At 46.1% G+C, this 20,116-nt stretch overlaps 1 protein-coding gene across 1 annotated transcript in view; it reads right to left on the bottom strand.

The window, feature by feature from the left end:
• LOC142584089 (uncharacterized) overlaps nucleotides 1–20,116 on the bottom strand; it is a 445,388-nt gene that overhangs the window by 58,514 nt on the left and 366,758 nt on the right. The gene's annotated exons all lie outside the window — the stretch shown is intronic.

The raw sequence follows: 20,116 nt of genomic DNA, 5'->3' as shown, positions 1-20,116 counted from the left end.
AGCCACATCGCGGTTCGCAGAACTTCGCAGCCGAGGCGCTAGGTCACTTCGATAATTCAATTGTCACCACCACCGGGTTCTCAAGAAAGCACGGGTCACACAACGCAGATTCTGTAGTTCCAGAGCTCACCGAGGCCAAAGCCGCACTGCCCCACCGCCCCTACTCACGGCTTTCCGCCAAGTAACACAGAACATACAACCAACACAGAAGAAACGCACGTAACAATCACAGGAGAAATGTTGTACAACGCGCGGTCCAGAGAACGATCACGCCGAGGACGAACACGCCACGGCGTCGCTCGGCGCGAGCATCGCGCCTTCGCAAAAATTCCTAAACGATGCTGTCCCTAGGCACCTAGGATCAGGTCGCGTGAGGGATTTTTGTACGACAAGTAGACGCACGCGCCGAACTGTCGTCCTCTCATCTCCGAAGCCTGCAGGTCTCGTATGTTCAGTTAAATAGCAGAACGCCAAAGGGAAATGAAAGAAATACAGGTAACGGACTTTTATCATACCTTACTTGTCACATCCTCATCTGCAAAGGCTCTACAAACTATTTTGGAAGCGTTACTTTTGTCGAAATAGCAAAATTAGTAGTAATTTTTATTTCTAGGTGACGCTACAAACGTCAAGGTAGCTTTCGGGTGCGTGTGCGAGCGCGCGCACGCGGTTGCAACCGTTGTAGCTTCGTTTTGAGCACACTTTTGCAACAGTACACATGGTTACCGCTAGCTTCGTAGTCGCATTTTTTGGTCGTAGTATTTATTGTTTACGCTACAAATTAGGTTGTGCTGAAAAATTTATGAAGATTGAGTGGGGAGGAAAAAGCGACTACCGTGCGCACGCTTGACAATCTGTTGTGCTTCCTTGCTGTACAGATTCCGGTTCTTCTTGGCACGTGGCTATCTGCACCAGCCCGGGGATATGCCGACATCGCTGCAACATCACTGTGCTCTGTGGCAACAAATTGAACCAAAGATTTTAACGCTCTCCCCAACGTTATACTGCGACCAACGCCATCTTGCGGCCCCGGCACATCAATGACGTCAACCGAGCATATAAAAGTCTGCGGTTCCAATGACTTCTTCAGTGGTGTTGGGCTGCTGAGCACGAGGTCGCGGGATCGAATCCCGGCCACGGCGGCCGCATTTCGATGGGGGCAAAATGCGAAAACACCCGTGTGCTTAGATTTAGGTGCACGTTAAAGAACCCCAGGTGGTCAAAATTTCCGGAGTCCTCCACTACGGCGTGCCTCATAATCAGAAAGTGGTTTTGGCACGTAAAACCCCAAATATTATTATATTATTCTTCAGTGGGCAGGAAAGAGCGACTACCATGCGCGCGCTTGACAATCTGTTCTGCTTCCTTGCTGTACAGGTTGGTGACTGTCCTTCCTTGCACGCTAAACGTACCAGCAACATTTGTACGCTGCTCTTCCCCTGTCCGCTAGTGTTAGTTTCTACAGTATGTGATTGTATTCATGTTAAACTTTTGATGTTAGCAGGCGGCATTGAGTCAAACCCGGGACCAACTGATACTAATCCAAATGCCGATGTGCTAGCTGCTATTGCTGCCCTGTCTGAAAAATCGGATACCCGTCACAGTGAGTTGATGGATGCTTTACCACAGCTTGAGGCGAACCAAGTTGAGCTAGAGCAGAAAGTATGCGACCTTACTAACAGGCTTGCGGCTGTCAAATCCCAGGTACTGTCGCTGGACAGTGAACGTGTTCCTGCGCTCAACGATGCCATATCCGAAGCAGTTCGTGCGGAGTCAGGTGCTATAAATTCACGGCTAGACGATCTTGAGGATCGGTCCCGTCGAGATAACCTGATTTTTTTCGGTATCCCGGACACTAGCTCTGAAACACGGGCAAAGTCTGAAGAACACATTCGAAAAAGCCTTTCAGAAAAGCTGGATCTATCTTTTCCCGACGAAGGTATTCATCGTGCTCACAGACTGGGCTCGTACGTCTCGGAGAAATGTCGACCCATTATAGTTAAATTCGGTCCTTCCAAATTAAGAGACAAGATTATATCGCAACACAGAAAGTTCAAGAATTCCAAAGTATCATTCAGTGAAGACTTCTCTCGCGCCACACGCCAGTCCCGAAGAAAGTTGGCTGATTTCGGTAAGGCTTCGGGAGAGAAGTATCTCTTGCGGTTGAACCGATTGTTCATCAAGAAAAAGTGCTACGTCTATTGTTCATCCACCGATCGTGTTTGTGAAGTAGATATTGCCGAAAATCGTTCCAGCGAGAACAGAGGCATATCTGTTTCGGCTTCCACGAATACTGTCGGGAATGCCTCGCTCGCCGCTAGTACTTCATCACTGTAGCTATCTGCTCGCCCGGTGGCTAAACTAATCTCCTTCCTTTTTACCAATGTGCGCTGTGCGCGTAATAAACGTGATGACCTGTCTTCAGCCATTGACTCGTGTTCAGCTGACGTTGTTATCTTAACTGCACATTGGCTCTCGAGTGATATTGCAGACTATGTAATCTTTGAATGTGAAAGACTTTTCAAATTTTTTCGCTGTGATCGTATCTCGCGTACTGGTGGCGGAGTGTTGATCGCCGTACGTGACGGCTTGAGTTGTGTTATAGATATTGCTACTCGTTTGGAAATCGTGTGTACGCGTGTCACTCTCGGATATCGTGATTTTATTTTTTGTGTGTGCTATCGCCCGCCCAGTTCGCCCTTAACATTTAATTCAGATATACATGACGTATTACATGAGTTAATTGTCTGGTTCCCCTCATGTCCACTCTTCCTTTTTGGTGGTTTCAATTTTCCAGCAATTAACTGGCACGAATATCCTCCCTCATCTGACTGCTCATCTGAGCGCTCTCTCTTCATCAACCTCTGTACGGATTTTAATTTTAAGCAACTTGTGCTTCAACCTACACGAACTACTGACCAATCTGCTAACATTCTTGACCTCCTTCTCACTACTACACCGCAGCTTGTTTCATGTTTAAGATATTTACCTGGTTTGAGTGATCATTGCATCATTTACTTTGAACTGCGCATATCTGTTCCCGCTACGAAAACGACAAAAGTTATCCGAGACTATAAAAACGCTGACTTTGAATCTATAAACTGCGAACTAATGGATTTTGTCACTGACTTCATTCCAAGTGTCCACACGCGCAAGATTGATGAAAATTGGACCTTATTCAAAGATAAAGTCAATTTTTTAACTAATGAACTTATCCCTCAGAAACGCATTATATCCAACTCTCATGCCTCGTGGTTTAACGCGCGTCTGCGGCGCCTACTGAACAAGAAAAAAAGACTATTCCGGCGGGCCAAGGCAACTCAAACGGCCGAACGCTGGCACGCTTACGCCACCGCTAAAACGGATTATAAACAAACTTCGTATGAAGCAAAGCAATATTTCTACCAGCACACGCTCCCGCTCCTTCTTAGAGATAATCCGAGGAAATTTTGGAATGTGGTCAGCGGGAATAAGCCGAATACAATAGATCTTTGCGATGATCACAACACTCCAATACACCAGAGCGATTGCTGCAAAGTGTTAAATGATTTTTTTGCCTCGTGTTTTTCTTTTACCTTGCCGAATGTTTTCCCTCATCCTTGTACACCTGACTTTTTACCCATGGATCTAATACTCATTGATTCGGTTGGTTTGACATGTTTAATTGAAAAACAGAAGATTTCATCTTGTTCAGGCGTCGACGGCATTACAACGAAGTTCTTGAAAAGTACATCTACCTGCTCTTGATTGATTCTTTGTGCAATCTTTGAACAGTCATTACAGAGTTGTAGCATCCCTCCTGATTGGAAGGTGGTTCCACTGCATAAATCAGGCAGTAAAGTTTCAATACTAAACTATCGGCCCATTTCATTAACCAGCGTTCCCTGTAAACTTCTTGAGCACATTATTTATTCTCATCTTATTACCTTCCTTGAATCTAACAGCTTTTTCAATTCATGTCAACATGGCTTCAGAAAATTTTTTTCGCGTGAGACACAGTTCCTGTCTTTCACTAATGATTTATTTCGCGCTATGGATGCTAACGTTATTGTTGATTGCGTTTTTTTCAGACTTTGCTAAGGCGTTCGACACTGTTTCTCATGATCTATTATTAATTAAACTCGGTGCTCTTAATATTAACGATCAGGTATTAGGCTGGATTAAATGTTTTCTTTCCAACCGTAGTCAATATATCTCAGTTAATGATTATGACTCGCCTCTTGTTTCCGTAACTTCTGGAGTGCCTCAAGGTTCTCTGTTAGGTCCTCTACTGTATTTAATTTACATTAATGATCTTCCTGATAACGCTATCTCGCATATAAATCTTTTCGCAGATGACTGTGTGCTTTATCGTTCAATTACTAATCCTTCTGATGAAGCATGTTTGCAATCGGACCATGAAGCAATTTCTTCATGGTGCAGCCAATGGCTCATGACACTTAACACCACTAAGTGCAAACACCTGCGTGTCTCCAGCCGTCCTCCTGAATACACCCCTTGCTATCTTCTTAATAACACTCTGTTATCATCTGTCTCATCGTACAAATACCTGGGTATTCACTTAACACACAATCTGTCCTGGAATATGCACGTCAACTACATATGCAACCAGGCTAACCGCACGCTCGGATTCCTACGGCGCCATTTCATAGCTTCTAACAGCACCATTAAGCTTCATCTATATAGGACGTTAATCAGACCTAAACTAGAATATGCTTGCTCCATTTGGGATCCTAATCAGATAACCTTAATTAACGCTTTAGAGTCTGTTCAAAACCGCACCGCCCGTTTTATTGTTTCAAATTATTCCCTAACAGCGAGCGTATCTGCAATGAAATCTGCACTTGGTCTTCTCGTTCTTTCTCTGCGCCGTAAATATTTTCGCTTATGTCTTTTTCACAGAATTTATTATACCAAGTCTATTCTCAAAGATAAGTTACTCCTCTCTCCAGCCTATATATCTTCACGCACTGACCACAACTTCAAGGTAGGAATACCGCAATGCCGAACTAGCTTTTGTATAAATTCATTTGTTCCTCGAACTGGAACTGACTGAAACCACCTCCCTGCCTTCAGGGCTGCCATCACAGACCTCAACAAATTTAAGAAATCTGCCGCCGATTTTGTATGCCACCCCCTCTCTGTAATGCCTCTGGCCCTGAGAGTACTGAAATAAATAAAGAAATAAATCAATTAGTGGATGAAAACTTACTGATAATTAATTAGCGGTTTTTAAGTGCCGTTATTTTGTGTTTGAAAGGTTTTTATAACTCAATACGATAGTGGAGCTGTGAACGGCTTTCAGACTCAGTTATTTGGTAGCAGTTGTGCGGTGTTTCACGCCTCGTGCTTTTTGATGAAAGTATTTTTTTCTTTTCGGACATCATGACGCACATTTTAGTGAAATGCTTTAACGACGATAAGTGGGACGTTTATGCGTTGAAGTTGTTGGCTCACCCAGCTACTAATCTTCGACTGATGTGCGAGCCTGGTTGTTTTGATGAGTTGCGCTGCAGAGATCATGATGCCTGTTGGAGAGAAGGCACCCCGAAATAGTCGCAGCCGAACTTCTGCAGATAGGTAAGTAATCTCGTTTTCTTGAGCACGTAGCCTTTTTTTCTATTTTGACAATGACAAGCGTGAAATATTAAGCACACCGTTCACTTTCTTCAAGCAAACCAATTGGAACATAAGGATCGGCTTCTCTGCGCAGTGATAATTTTGTACAGTGGCCACGTCATCTTTCATAGGGGCACACGTTGGCCGTCTAAGCGCTTGTTATCGCGTTCCGATATGTGAGAGGCGCGCTGCCTTTCAAGGTATTTAGGCAGGCACTACGAGCATAGGAGAACCGCGACAAATAATTGTGCAGCAGGTGTGCAGCTGTGCTACACTTGTACCACACTCGTACCGGAAGGCAGTGTTGCACTTCACGCTTAGGCATTTCGTAACTATGGCGGCCGCCGTGGCAATTTGGGTCTCGAGGTCGTGGATACGACCCCTGCAGCGGCCGCATTCCAAAGGAGCAGAATGTAACACCGCTCGTGCATTGTGCATTGTATGCAAGTAAAAATTTGCAGGAAGTCAAAATTATTACGGAGTCCCCAACTACGACCTGCCTCATATTCAGATCGTTGGTTTGGCACGTAGGACATCAGAATTATTTTTTTTTAATCCGTAGTGGCTCATCGTGTATCATACGGTTAGTGTGATCACCTTTTGTGCCGTAGCGGTTAAGCGCGCCTCGATTTAGGTTGCGGCTAATGATGCAGCACACCGCAAAATATATTTAGCCTCTGTGGGATTTGCGGAGAACGGCCAACCGATTAGTAAAAGCTTCCGCGCGGTGACTGCACACGGATACACAGCGCAAATGAACAGAGGTGTGGCATAGAGAAAGGAATAGAACAAGAGCGGACACTCGGCGAAAACTGGAAGCAGGAAACACGTCGCGCTATAGTATTAACGCCGGCGAATCGGAGCCGCGAGCATCGAAAAAAAAATAATGTGAAATGAGAATAACAGAAATTGTTTTATTTTTTATTCTTTCCCGGAAAAAAGTAAATATCCCTGCGCATAAATTAAATTAGACTTTGCGGCTTACTTCCGTTGCCTAGCGACAGGCGAACCCGCGAATGACGAGCCAGATGTTTGCGTCATTCGTCAGACACACCGCCGAAGCGAGAAAGACCGGCCGCACATCTGATCGTCGGACTGTTCGGGCACCCGTCTGCCTGTTTTTCTATTTTGGGATTTAGCCTGGTTTGGTGGCCTCCCGGCGAATTATTGCGTTCCTTCGGAACTTCGGCATGGCACCACTGCACTACTGGACTACGGGAAGGTGAGAAACTTTGTTGGCCAGTCTGCGACGCACTTCAAGCAATTAGGATTACTGCCCGGCACCTAGGCTAGACTTGTGACGAAGTTAACGAAAAACAGCGTGGCCGTCGTGGAGCAGTTAATTTGAATTAATGAATCGTACTGGGAGATGTTTGCGAGGCTTTCTATGAGCCCCAATATTATTTTAACTAATTTCGGTAGTGTTTGGGCACGCTAGTCGCACAGGGTGCTGTGACAGTTTCGCGTGTACTGACTTTTACTGCGACAAGTTTTGGCCCTTTCTCTGACTGCCAACATTATTGACACTAATTTCATTACTTTTTGGGGTACCTTTCGAGCGCAGTGGGCGTGCCTGGCGCTGTGACGCGGTTAGCGAAAATCAGTTTAGGCGTGGTGGGCGGTTTCGCGCTTTAATGCACGGACAAGTTCATGGCGCTTTCTCTGACGCCCAACATTGCAGAAAATTATTTTAGGTACTTTTATGTTATGAGGCCCGCTCGCCGCGCCTGTTGTGACGCAGCGAAAAGCAGCTCGTCCGTGGTGACAAAGATAGTTTGGCGCGTACTGAATTTTACTGCGACAAGTTTGTGGCAATTTTTATGTCCCCGCAACAATTTAAGCCTTCTTTCGGTACAGACGCTTGTCGAAAACGCGACGAGCAATCGTCAAGAGTGATAACACGGGAGTGCGTTGCTTGCGTCTGCAGGGCCGCTATTTTGTAGCGATGCCTTATGCCTTATTCTATGCTATTCTTATCATCCACCACACACGGCCGCCTGATCCCGTTGATAATGTGGGCAGATCGTCGCTCTGACCACTGGCCAAGCGCGAAAAGCCTGAAAAGGCATAGAATCGGAAAAGGCGTCGCTACAAAATACCGGCCCAGAATGCACAAGAGATAAGCCAAGGGGCTCAAACGCAAGGAACTATTAACTCGAAAATTCTTTCTTCTGAATGGCAACCACGCATTTGTCTTTAGTGCGAGTAGAAGGAATTCTGCGAGCGTCCAGCATGCTCTGGTTGAGAGCCTGTGTTGTGGCCACCTCTGTATTCGTAGCGTACTATCGCGTCGGTCGTAGCCAAGTTCGCGAAACGCGCCGTAGCCCGCACATTCGTGGTATTAAAGCGCAGGAAACAAGTCTTGGAAAGAGGGGAATGCTTGGAATTGGAATGTGTTTGTGGTATGTACAGTCGCGATCAATTGGAAGGAGATCGCTCGAGCGGCGACCAAAAACTAGGAGCAGCGCCACGTTACGTCATCACCGTCGGTCGAGAGGGAAACATCAGATAGCTCCCCTCTCTATCTTTCGGTGCTCCCTGAAAAGCTGTCCCTCCCGTCACCGTTCACGGCATAATCTGCGAATTCATTTCGGTTGTGTTATGAGCTGTTGCACAGAGGCGTCATTGTTAGCCAAGATATGCATGAGGAAGCGACGCACACAGATCATTGCCATGAAAGGGAAACAAAAATGTGGCGAGTTGGTCTGGGGGGTGATGGTTGCAGCCTGGAATAGCATAATAGGGGAAGAAGGCAGCGCAATCTTTACCTTCGCAGTTCCGAAATCGGCCGCTATGCTGCATGGAAGGCCCGCCGGTCGATGCTCGCGCGATCACCTTCAAATTGATCGCTACTGTACGGCATTGCTTGGGATGAGTCGGGTATTTTCTACGCCGTGTGTGTAAATACGAACTGCTTTTGTTTGTAATGCCTCCCATTCACCACTCTCGGATGCTTCGCCTCTACAGGCATTATTCTTACATGTTAATAACAAAATAAATCTTGCTTGTAATTTTTCAGCTCACGTCGTCTGGTGGGAGCTTCCTGTGGAAACTATTGCTGCTTACCTGGTGCCACAACGTTGGATGAATGCACAAAAAGCCCGCGACGAGCATTTACAAAGAATAAAATAAACATTTCCTCATTTCACAAGGTGTCTTGCGTCTTTATGAAATTGCACGTGGCACATATTCAATAGAGGCTTGTGAAGATCGTTCGCAATCATTTTTACTTACTAATAAAGTGATTTGCGAATAAATATTTCCTAAATAAAAATAAATAAAATATTTGCTGCTAAAAACAAAAACAGAGCCGGCGTGACGCGCAGCAGCTAGTATTCAAAACGCGCGCGCACAAAACCGAAACCGGAAGTGTGCTTCAGGTATTAACGCCCACGGCTTGGTGCGCTGCAGTCAGTTCGGCCGCTGGGCTCTATGTGAGTTTCCGCTCTTGTATTCCTTTCTCTATGGGTGTGGTGACGATATCGGCAAAGAACACAGCCGCCGACGGGCTCGCCTATCGCCGCCAAAACTACCGCAGTAAGCATCTTTACCTAGCGCGGCGGGTTGCCGCTGAAGGCGTACTGTACTATATTAATAGGCGATAACCGAAACATGCCACCGTTCTCTGCTGCCGCTTTGAGTTGGACCGATCCGAATGTGCGTTGCTTGCAGAAGCGAAAGGAGCGCGAATCGGCGCGTTGTGTCGCACTCGAGCACCGTTTGCGCGGCGAACGCGTGCATAAAGCTAGCTCACTGCGCAGACGCTACCGCGCCAAACGCGCAAGGGCGTGTACGCGACGTTCTGCACACAAATGGCGTGGGATGATCGGAGCCACGCCGGAGCGGCTAGCTTCAAAGAAGCGGTACATGTTCTCACTCGCACAGGCACGCTCGCATCGCTCTCAGTGTATGTTTAGGTCATTCCTTCTGCTGGACTTCCAAAGATTCGATATCTGCTTGGTATCCGCTATGCACCGTCGCGTGGTCCTTCACTCTAAGGACAGTTTACACCCTTTGGCTTGCCCCTTCTGCCACACAAAAATAATCGTCATCTGCCTCGATGCGTTTCCTTTCTTTATCGCTGCAAGCCGGGAACTTTCCAGTGACGAACGGCACGCGCGTTGTCAGAAGGGGCACTCCAAAGGGTGTAAACTGTTCTATGCTGATAACGCGCGTGCCATTCGTTACTGGAAAGTTCCGGGCTCGCAGCGATAAAGAAAGGAAACGCATCAAGGCAGATGACGATTATTTTTGTGTGGCAGAAGGGGCAAGCCAAAGGGTGTAAACTGTTCTTGAGCCGGGAATATTTTTCCGCGCTGTGAAACATCGCTGTGCGTGTTTTAGCTAACATTTACCGTAACAACCCATTTCTTCCTTTTCTCGACGGCACTAGTAAAGAGTCGCAAATTTTTACTTGCCAGTATAGTGTGTACTTCTATTTCGTGCGTAGTTATGTGCAGTGTGTGGCAGATTCTTAATCTGCGTAATCTCATTTTCTGTCCGCATTCCGTTCTCACAGGTTACGCATGCAGCTAATGCCCAGGTGCTAAAGTGTTCTACGTCAAGAGCACATTGGTGTCGTGGAAGTGACAGCCGTTGATATGTGGCTGATTCACTAGCAAGCTCGCATCTCTGTTGCCACTCTCCACCAAGTGGGGTTTTCAACAATTTTTTGTGCTGCTCTGAGGTGTACTAGCTGCCGCATGGACGCTGTGAAGGCTTACTTTCGATTTGCTCTGGCGTTTAGTAGTAAAAGATGGGCTACCTTTTGAGGGGAGACATTTACTTTTGCTTGTGAGAATGTTTACCAGCCTAACCAAGTGATACGTGCGTACTGTAAACAGCAGCACGAACAGAGGCGGACGATGGACGACGAAATAGGTAGGAGCACACACGAGCTGAAGCTCAACTAAAGGTTTACTTTCGATGACAGAGGTAATAAAGACACTGGTCAACTTGACAAAGGTAAAAAGCCGTGCCTACGTGGCAGAAACAGCTACGTGTGACAAGAAAAAAAAATATGAAAAAGCCATGTCATGTAGAATAAACGTGCGTGAATAATGAGAACTATCGGACAAATTTTACGAAAAAGCGAAAGATTTGTCCGATAAGTGATACTGCCCAACGAGAAATACTCTTTTGAGAACTGCAACTTTTTCCCACTAAGGGCAACAGATAACTTGGTTATGCATTTGTTTCGTTTGTGATCAATAAATATTGCTTCTGGAACTCCTTTGGTGTAGCGGTATAGAGCAGAAAGCACGATTGTTTCATCACAAATACCGGAACACAAGAGGAATTATGGAAGCATTATTTATTGATCACGAAAAAAATTCATAAGCAAGATTTTTGTGACCCTTAATGGGAAAGATTTGCTGCAGTACTTCTCGTTAATATCACAAGACAAACCTATCAGTTTTCATGTTTTTGTTATTTTTTGACGCACATGTTTATTCTGCAGGACGTCTTCTGGGCCTTTTTTGCTGTGCCGGGCTGTTTCTGCTGCGCATCCATGGCTTTTTCTTTGTGAAGTTGGCCAGTTTGTTTAAAGTCTTTGTCTTCACGAATAAACTTCTAGTTGAGTCAGCGTTCATGTGTGTTCCCACCTTAATTCATCCTTCTCGTCTCTGTTCGGGTGGTTGTCAAATATAAATGTACACCGAACAGGCGAAGTGTCCATAGAATTGATACATGAAGTTATTTGCGCTGTTTATTTCAGGAAGAACGCTATAGAGTCTTATCGTCTCTTTGTTTTTAACACTGATGTACATTTTTCTGGTTCAACTTCAAGGAGTCCCCTGAGGAAGCCAATAAGAGTGATGGTAACTTCCTTTGTGTGTAAGGTTTATGAATTTCATCCATTCAAGGCATGACATGTCACATGCCTGTTTGTAGGTATGCAAGCATTCGTAGTTTTTAAACATACTAAGCTCTACTTTTCCGTTCTCATGACGCTGATTTGTACTGTGCTGCATTCTCTAGGCGAAGGAACCTTTTTTATGCGGTAAGTGCATGTGTTCCTTTTGTATATCTTGGAGAAAAAATTGCCGTGAGCTTAAATATGCATCTATATCACTTGTAATATTTTTCAACATGGGTGCTGTATCCCCCTCCGTCTTTGTCACTGCTTTGTCCCAATTTTTATGCAACCTTTATATATCTTATGCAATAAAATTCTGGTAACATTTTAATAACATTTTACCTGTGAAATTGAAGTCATTGGTGTTTCGTATACGTATTTATTTCCGTTTTTCACTGTCTCACCAATCTGGCTGTCCAGTCATTGGAACCTTTTCTCATCCTTTATGAGTATTTCTGGGATACTTGATACTACAAGTCCAGGTGACCATTTATTTGGCTGTTTGGAATTGTGTTAGCCGTGTGTTACTACCAATTTTCTGTGCTAATTATTTTTTCTCTTATCGTTCAAAGTATTAGCCTTGCCTTATCTCTTTATTGACTGAGGTACCACCTAGTTACTGGGAATAGCGAAAAAGGCCCCAAAAAGGGCTCTAATTAACTTTGTGCAAGTCCAGAAAGATTACCTGGAAATGAACTCACTATATTGAGGAAATGCCGCCAAAAAACTCTTCTGTACCCCAAATTAACATCCTCAAATGGTGTACTGTTTGTTCTTGACTTGTGCCAGGAAGATAAGCTGCATTAATTACACAAAAGTTTTAGAAGTTTATTTCTGAAGAAAGCAAACCTGCCTCGTCAGAAACATGATCCAGATGTTCACCATGCCCGACAACTTTCTAAATGATGTCTCTTCAATTATTAGCTAAGTTGAGTGATGTTATTTTATAAAATAATTGGGCAACCTGAAGTTATATACATCTCGAAGACAAAAAGCTCAGGGCAGTCTATTTTGGTACTTAATTAAATTTTAATCGCGGTGAAAGACGTGTTCTAAAGCGTGTATATATTTACATAAAGTCATTTATTTCAAGTGTTATTTTGCCTTCTCACAGTCAGCCGTAGCTCTTCCTGTGATGTGTTAGTGTACGAAACTTCTTAATGTAACATATTCAGATGTCTTTTGTGTATTCACACGCAAGCAGCTTCAAGTGTTCATGTGTTCAAAGTTGGTTGTTTCTTGGGTATGCTTAAGCCCTGTCTTTTGAGTCGCTTTGCCTTCTAGTCATAAACTTAAGTCGAAAGTCAAGACCACAATGATCGTTTTGATTGAATTCATATAGATATGTTTTTTTCAGATGTATTTACACTGCTATAGTGCTGTAGGTACAAGCCTATGTCTCCAGGTTCCATTTAGTGGTGGCTTACGTACTGTAATAATGTTTCATGTGCACGCATCTTTAGTGTAAATAGAGGTACTTCAAATTGATCAGTCTCCTTTGCTTTTGTTTGTGTTTGGGAAAGTTATGAGCAGGCACCGGGGCATGCAAGTGTGAACAGCAAAGCAATTTCAATATATGAATAAAAATCCACTAGCCCAACGAAACGTCAATCATATTTCAATGGCATTGCAACTGGGCCACAATGTACTTTTCAGTGCTGTGGCAATAATAACTCAAAGACATGTCAACAGAACTGCCACAACGTCAGTTCAATGCAAAAGCAATGGTAACCCAACAAGCAATCAACAAAACAAACACAACGGCCGTCTAAGCACAATAGATTTTCAATGGTAACTTAACAATTAGTCAACATTGAGGTACCCAAAGGTACCGATCTGCTCCCAGTTCAAGCAAGTAACAGTTGGTGTACCCCAAGGGAGCATATTGGACCCCTTTTTCCAATATATACATAAATGATCTTGTTCTTGTCGATAGTGAACCTAAATACATAATCTATGCAGATGATACTACAATGCTTTTTTCATCGAACAACATTGCAAGGCTGGTTTCAACTGCAAACTCGGTTCTTGAAAAAAATGCAGCGATGGTCACAGGATAATGGCTTAAAAATTAACACTGACAAAACAAAAGCTATTTTATTTCCATCAACAAATAAAGGTGTGAACTTAGAGACTGACATTATAATAGGTTTTTTCAAGAATTGAGCTTGTTCAGTCTGCGAAGACGTCAGGTGTCTTTTTTGACAGCCTCATGTTATGGACTGATCACATCGACTTCCTTGGAGGCAAACTTGCGCAAGTTGCTGGGCGCTCTTCAGTTTAAGACCGCTGCCACGCAAGGTCAAACGTATTTTGTACAACGCTCTCTTCCTGAGTCACGTACACTACTGTTGTCTCGTGTGGAGTACGACGTCTGCTGCAAACACAATACGTAGCATCTGTAATGCTCCAGTAGACGCTCACCATGCACCTCTATTCAAACAGTTGAAATTACTCACACTGCATTCTCTTGAGAAAAAAGAAAAACAATGGAAGTCATACATCACGTTGTTAGCGCAAGTAATTAGAAACAGAACAGAATGCAGTACACGGTCACCTGAACACTGGTATGTGCCGCATCCTCGCACTAACTATGCTCTTCAAATGTTGCACCATCGCTTACCACGACTGTTAAACACCCTTAAACGTAATAACATAGATGTCACTTCTTGTCCTGTATCGCATTTATATGAGCATTTCAGTGATTTTTGAACACGAATTAGTTTCTTGTTTGTGACTATTTCTGAGGTAGACTGTCGTCACACATCGCCGTTTGATACTAGCCTCTGTCAATGCATACTTTTTATTATGGTTTGTAATTTTTTTACATTGCTTTTCTGTTTGCTGGCATACTGTCTAAGGCAACTTCTCATTTCTTTTGCTTGTGTATTTTTATCGGTCCTGAATTAGTGCCTGTGCCTTCTGCTGCTGCCCTCAGACCGGGTTTAAGGCTCGTCAAGTTGCTGGAAGCAACTTTTTTGCTTAACTCTCCCATAAATTGTATGTTTATGGAAATGAAGGCATATTGTATTGTATATTGCACTCACACCTTTCCCCAATGAATGCTGAGCGCTAGGTCACGCAAAATTTTAAGTGCACACCACACTTTGAAAAAAAAAACATGCATGGAAATAAAAAAAACTCCGATGAAACCGCCGCATCGAGTGAGCAACGCCATTCCGCATTACATAACTAGTTTGCACAGGCTTGCCAAGTATTCCGTCAAAATCACGGGTTGGTAGGGGTCCCCGAGGACGAAGTAATAAATTGTGAAATAGAAATAATTAACATTTGTGTTTTAGTACAGCAAAAATATTTGAAGTGAATATTTACCCGTATGACTGTACTGTGATTAAAAAGGTTCGAACATTTTTTTCTACATCGGTTTTCCAGTTTCAGAGTTCGTCCCCCCCCTCACCTATGGCGCTTCAATCGTGCACCACTAACTGATATCCCAGGCGATTGGTGTTGGCACGCTTTTCGTTCCATGCTTCGCGACGTATTTAGGTGGACCTTGCATGATGCGCGAAATCGTGGTCACAACGCAGTGGAGCATTAGTGGAACCAAGGGCCCACGTTCGTTTGCCTCAACGAACGTACCGCTTTGTTGAGCGTTGTATGCCACCTCCACAAGTGTAGTGATATCCTCGATGCGTTGTTTAGTAACCACGCCTTACCTCAGGTTAAAGGCGCCTACAGTCGGCACGCTGGACGCAGTGAAGGCGGCATTTTTTACATGCCCCGTTACGACGACAAGGTCAACCTATCGACCTGCACACTCAAATCGAGTCCCTGCTCATGCCTTTCTGCTTGACTACCCGTCACATGTCGCAATAATACGTGATTTATAAATTGGGAAATCGTCATGGTTTGTCCGCTTAGATCGCGGTGAATCAATGCAGCCTTAATGCTAGGGCTAATGGAAACCTTCGACTCCGTAAGCTTACTCACGCCTTTACTGCTTATTTCTGACAGCGTTATATTGTTGGTGGGGTATACAGTGCTGAACAATTTTTGCGATATATATACTGAAACCGCATGACGGTCATCGGTTTGACGACACTGGAGAGCGCTGGGTGATTGCTTGGAGACCTAATTTAGCCCCAATTAGTCACAAAGGCTCTGTTTTGTTGCATGCCACAGTGTACGAGCTCGATGTTCGCTCAGCGGTGGCGCGAAAAAACGGCTGCAGCCATACGCTCCGGGTATCGCGTTTCACTCGCTGAGCGCTGCGCACACCGTGACAATATTAGTGGGTGTGTGAATAGCACTCGGCGTGTGAATCCTCTGTCAATCCAACTACGCAAGAAGATCCGCTTGACCGCGAAAAAGACGCAATTTTATGGGCCTCCCTCTACCATACTAATAAGTGCACTTGATTAACTTTTCCGGGAAACCGCTTTTTACCGTCTAACAAATGTTATCGCTCAGCGCGAGACGCGCTTGCATGTATCGACAGTTTCTCGAATGTTATCAGTGTTTCTACCCGTTGTCTGTTGTCACCTTAACTTGTGTGATCTGACTGCATGTGCGACGCGAAGTGTGTAGAATTTTCTGGAAGACACGTGGGCATCAGCAATTACCCTGAAACCTTCGATGACCATGTATAAAAGCCGACGCGCTTGACCAGCAGATCAGATTTTCGACGACCGCTGACTGCCTTCGCTGCTGTTGTTGTCCTTTGAGTGTAGCATGCTTTGGAGGGCTCAGGTCCGCCCAATAAAACGCTAGTTTCGTAAATCACATGTTTTGCAATCTTCTTCACCGCCAATACTACGTGACGTCTGGTGGAGGTGCTAGTGCGTTCATGTACCGAACGCGCCCGCAAAGCCGTGATCCAAACCCGAAGACCACCAACGTCTGCAAGACAAGCGAGCTAGCCTCAGAGTGCAAGGACTGACCCCGAAGCACGGACTTCTGCCTGGAACGACCTTGCTAGGAAGTCCGTGCCAGCTCGCCAACCACAATGGCAGCCCCAGCGTCCCCCAGCATGCTTAAAAACCCAGGGAGCCCCCTATCTTCCGTGGAGCTTCGTCCGAGGATCCAACAACCAGGCTCGATACCTTCAAAAGCGTCTCAACCATCAATAACTGCACCTCTTACGATAACCTGCGCCACGTGTACTTCCCCTTGGAAAGTGCTGCTAGGCGCTGGTACGAGAACCGGGAGTCCACTCTTGCAACGTGGAACCTGTTCTGCAGAAACTTCCTAATGACCTTCGCGAGATTTGTCCGTAAAGAAAGGCCCGAAGTTCTGCTGGAAACCCGAGGGCAACTACCCAGTGGGACCATTGCCGTCTTCACGGAAGAGATGACCAGTCTTTTCCAGCACGCGGACCCGGAAATGTCCGAGGAGAAAAAATATGCAGATCCCACGCACTGTGGGAATCGATCTAAGCGAAGCTTTCCTTGCTAAATGCTTTGATTGACGATAATTAGCGGGAATGTTGACGGCTAAAACTTATTTCTTCAACGATTAGGCTAACACGAGAGTGGTGAGTTGATGTTCATCACCTTGCGTGCACCACTGCTGTTTGTCTGCCTAGTACGCAGAACACACAGGGAGAGGTGTTTGCTTGAGGTGTTGTGTGCCATATTTTATAACCTCAGAGAGGATTGAGCGTTGTCATTTACTCACATGGCGCATCGCATAGTGGCAGAAGTACCACACTTGAATTCGATTATGGGCTGTACGTGCCAAAACCACAAACGGATTATGAGGCAGTCCGCGTAGTGGTGCACTCGGGATAAATTCTGACACCGCGATGTTCTTTAACGGGTCCCAAAATGTAAGTGCACGTGCGGTTTCTATTTCGCCCCCATCGAAATACGGCTGCCGCGACTGGGATTAAGTCCACGAACTCTAGCAATGTCATAGCCGCAAATCTTACGCGGCGGGCGCAGAAGTGTTGATTTGACGGTCGACCTCTTCCGTAGTGTCCCCTGGACCCTACGCAGCGCTTTAGTTAATGCGGCTCTGCTTCTGCACGCCCTGCGTAATTTGTCCCCTTGACATTTGCACGGCGCCTATTTTTCAGAAATAGCGGCAACGTGCTGTGCCGTACCTTGAACATAAGGTTATGCTGTTCCCCACAACAGCTGTCGTACTCTTAAGCAAATGTACAGTGCTCGCGGAATCAAACACGTCAATTTAGGCCTAACTAATGCGCATACTTTCATTTCTACCGGCTGCACTTCGTTACACATTGACGCAATTTTGGCCCGTACACTTACATCGGAGTCCGCGTCACCTTTGAAGACCAGATTCCTAGCGACATGACATGGTACTCTCGAGTATTTGCACATATGCAGGTTTCTACTAAATGCTCCCTGTCGTGTTTCATTCCGTGAGCACTGTAGACCCTTTGAGGTGTATATTGTCACGCGGTGGTGACGTTCAAGAACACAGTAGCAATACTGTGAAAGACAAAACTAACTTTTATTGGACGAACCTGTGCCCACAAAAACAGGCTACACTTATAGCACCATGATAGCGGCGAACACGGTCGGCGATCGTCGAAAATCTGATCTGCGGGTCAAGCGCGTCGGCTTTTATACAGCAGTCGTCGAATGTTCCAGACTAATTGTTCGGACCCGCCAGCCTTCCACAAAGTTCTACACCATTCGCGTCACGCGATGAAATCAGATAACACATGGTTCGGCGACAACCGACAGCCGTGTAGAAGCATGGATAACTTTCCAGAAACCTCGGATACATGCAGGCGCGTCCCGTGCTGTGCGATTACATTTGTTAGGTGGCGAAACGTGGTCGCCCGATAAAGATGAGTACACGTGTCAATACCCCCTTCTTAAAAAGCATCGACCCGATGCTGCATACAAACGAAAGAAATAAAGAAAAACACCCGTAGCAAAGAAAACAATTAAATAAGGAAGTTCGTCAGCGTCCGTAAAAGGGATTCAGACGCACCACGTTGACCACTTCAGATCGTGGGCGGCGCTGTGAATGCGAAATTCCGTCTGGCACGACCTCATAGTCCAGTGCGCTAATACGTCGAATGACCTTGTAGGGTCCGAAACAGCGGCGCAATAGTTTCTCACTCAGTCCTCGTCGGCGTATCGGGGTCCAAACCCAAACGCGGTCGCCGGGCTGGTACTCGACGAAGCGTCGTCGGAGGTTGTAGTGTCGGCTGCCGGTCCTCTGTTGGTTCTTTATCCGTAGGCGGGCGAGCTGTCGGGCTTCTTCGGCGCGCTGGAGACGTCAACATTCTCTTCGTCAGTGACGTGGTACAGCATGGCGTCGAGCGTGGTCGTCGGGTTCCTGCCGTAAACCAGCTTAAACGGCGTGATCTGTGTTGTTTCTTCCACCGCCGTGTTGTAAGCGAAGGTTACATACGGCAGGACCGCGTCTCACGTCTTGTGCTTGACGTCGACGTACATTGCTGTCATGTCGGCGAGGGTCTTGTTCAGGCGCTCCGTGAGACCATTCGTCTGCGGATGGTAGGCAGTTGTCCTCCTGTGGCTTGTCTTGCTGTACTGCAGAATGGCTTGGGTGAGCTCTGCTGTAAAAGCCGTTCCTGTGTCGGTGATGAGGACTTCTCGGGCACCATGTCGCAGCAGGATGTTCTCGACGAAAAATGTCGCCACTTCGGCTGCACTGCCTTTTGGTAGAGCTTTAGTTTCAGCAAAGCGGGTGAGATAGTCCGTCGCCACGACGATCCACTTATTTCCGTATGTTGACTTCGGAAACGGCCCCAACAGATCCATCCCAATCTGCTGGAATGGTCGGCGAGGAGGTTCGATCGGCTGTAGTAATCCTGCTGGCCTTGTCGGTGGTGTCTTGCGTCGTTGACAGCCTCGGCATGTCTTGACGTAACGGGCGACGTCGGCGGTCAGACGCGGCCAGTAATTTCTTTCCTGTATTCTCGACAGCGTCCAGGAGAATCTGAGGTGCCCAGCGGTTGGATCATCGTGTAGGGCCTGCAGTATTTCTGGACGCAACGCTGACGGAAGTTATCTGGCGCGGACTGGCGAGAAGTTCTTCTTCACGAGCAGGTTGTTTTGTAGCGTGAACGAAGACAACCCGCGCTTAAATGCCCTAGGGACAACGTCGGTGTTCCCTTCCAAATACTCGACGAGACCTTTTAGCTCCAGGTCTGCTCGTTGCTGTTTAGTGAAGTCTTCTGCGCTTATTATCCCAAGGAAGGCGTCGTCGTCCTCGTCGTCTTCGGGCGGGGGCGCGTGATAAGCAGTCGGCGTCGGAGTGTTTTCTTCCAGACTTGTATATTACCGTGACGTCATATTCTTGCAGTCTGAGGCTACACCGCGCCAGCCGTCCTGAACGGTCCTTCAAGTTAGCTAGCCAACACAACGCCTGATGGTCGCTGACGACTTTGAATGGCCTGCCATAGAGGTAAGGGCGAAATTTAGCTGCAGCCCAAATTATGGCGAGGTATTCCTGTTTAGTCGTAGAATCATTGCTTTCCGCTTTTGACAGCGACCGGGTAGCATACGATATCACCCATTCAAGTCCTTCTTTCCTCTGGACTAGGACGGCACCGAGGCCTAGGCTACTGGCGTCAGTCTGGATTTCGATATCGGCGTCCTCGTCGAAGTGTGCAAGTACTGGTGGCGACTGCATGCGTCGTTTGAGTTCTTGAAATGCGTCCGCCTGCGGCAT

Source organism: Dermacentor variabilis, chromosome 6 (genome assembly GCF_050947875.1).
Source record: "Dermacentor variabilis isolate Ectoservices chromosome 6, ASM5094787v1, whole genome shotgun sequence".
In the NCBI taxonomy this organism is placed as follows: Eukaryota; Metazoa; Arthropoda; class Arachnida; order Ixodida; family Ixodidae; genus Dermacentor; species Dermacentor variabilis.
The sequence above is the reverse complement of the archived record's forward strand: the minus strand, read 5'-3'. Positions and strand labels throughout refer to the sequence as shown.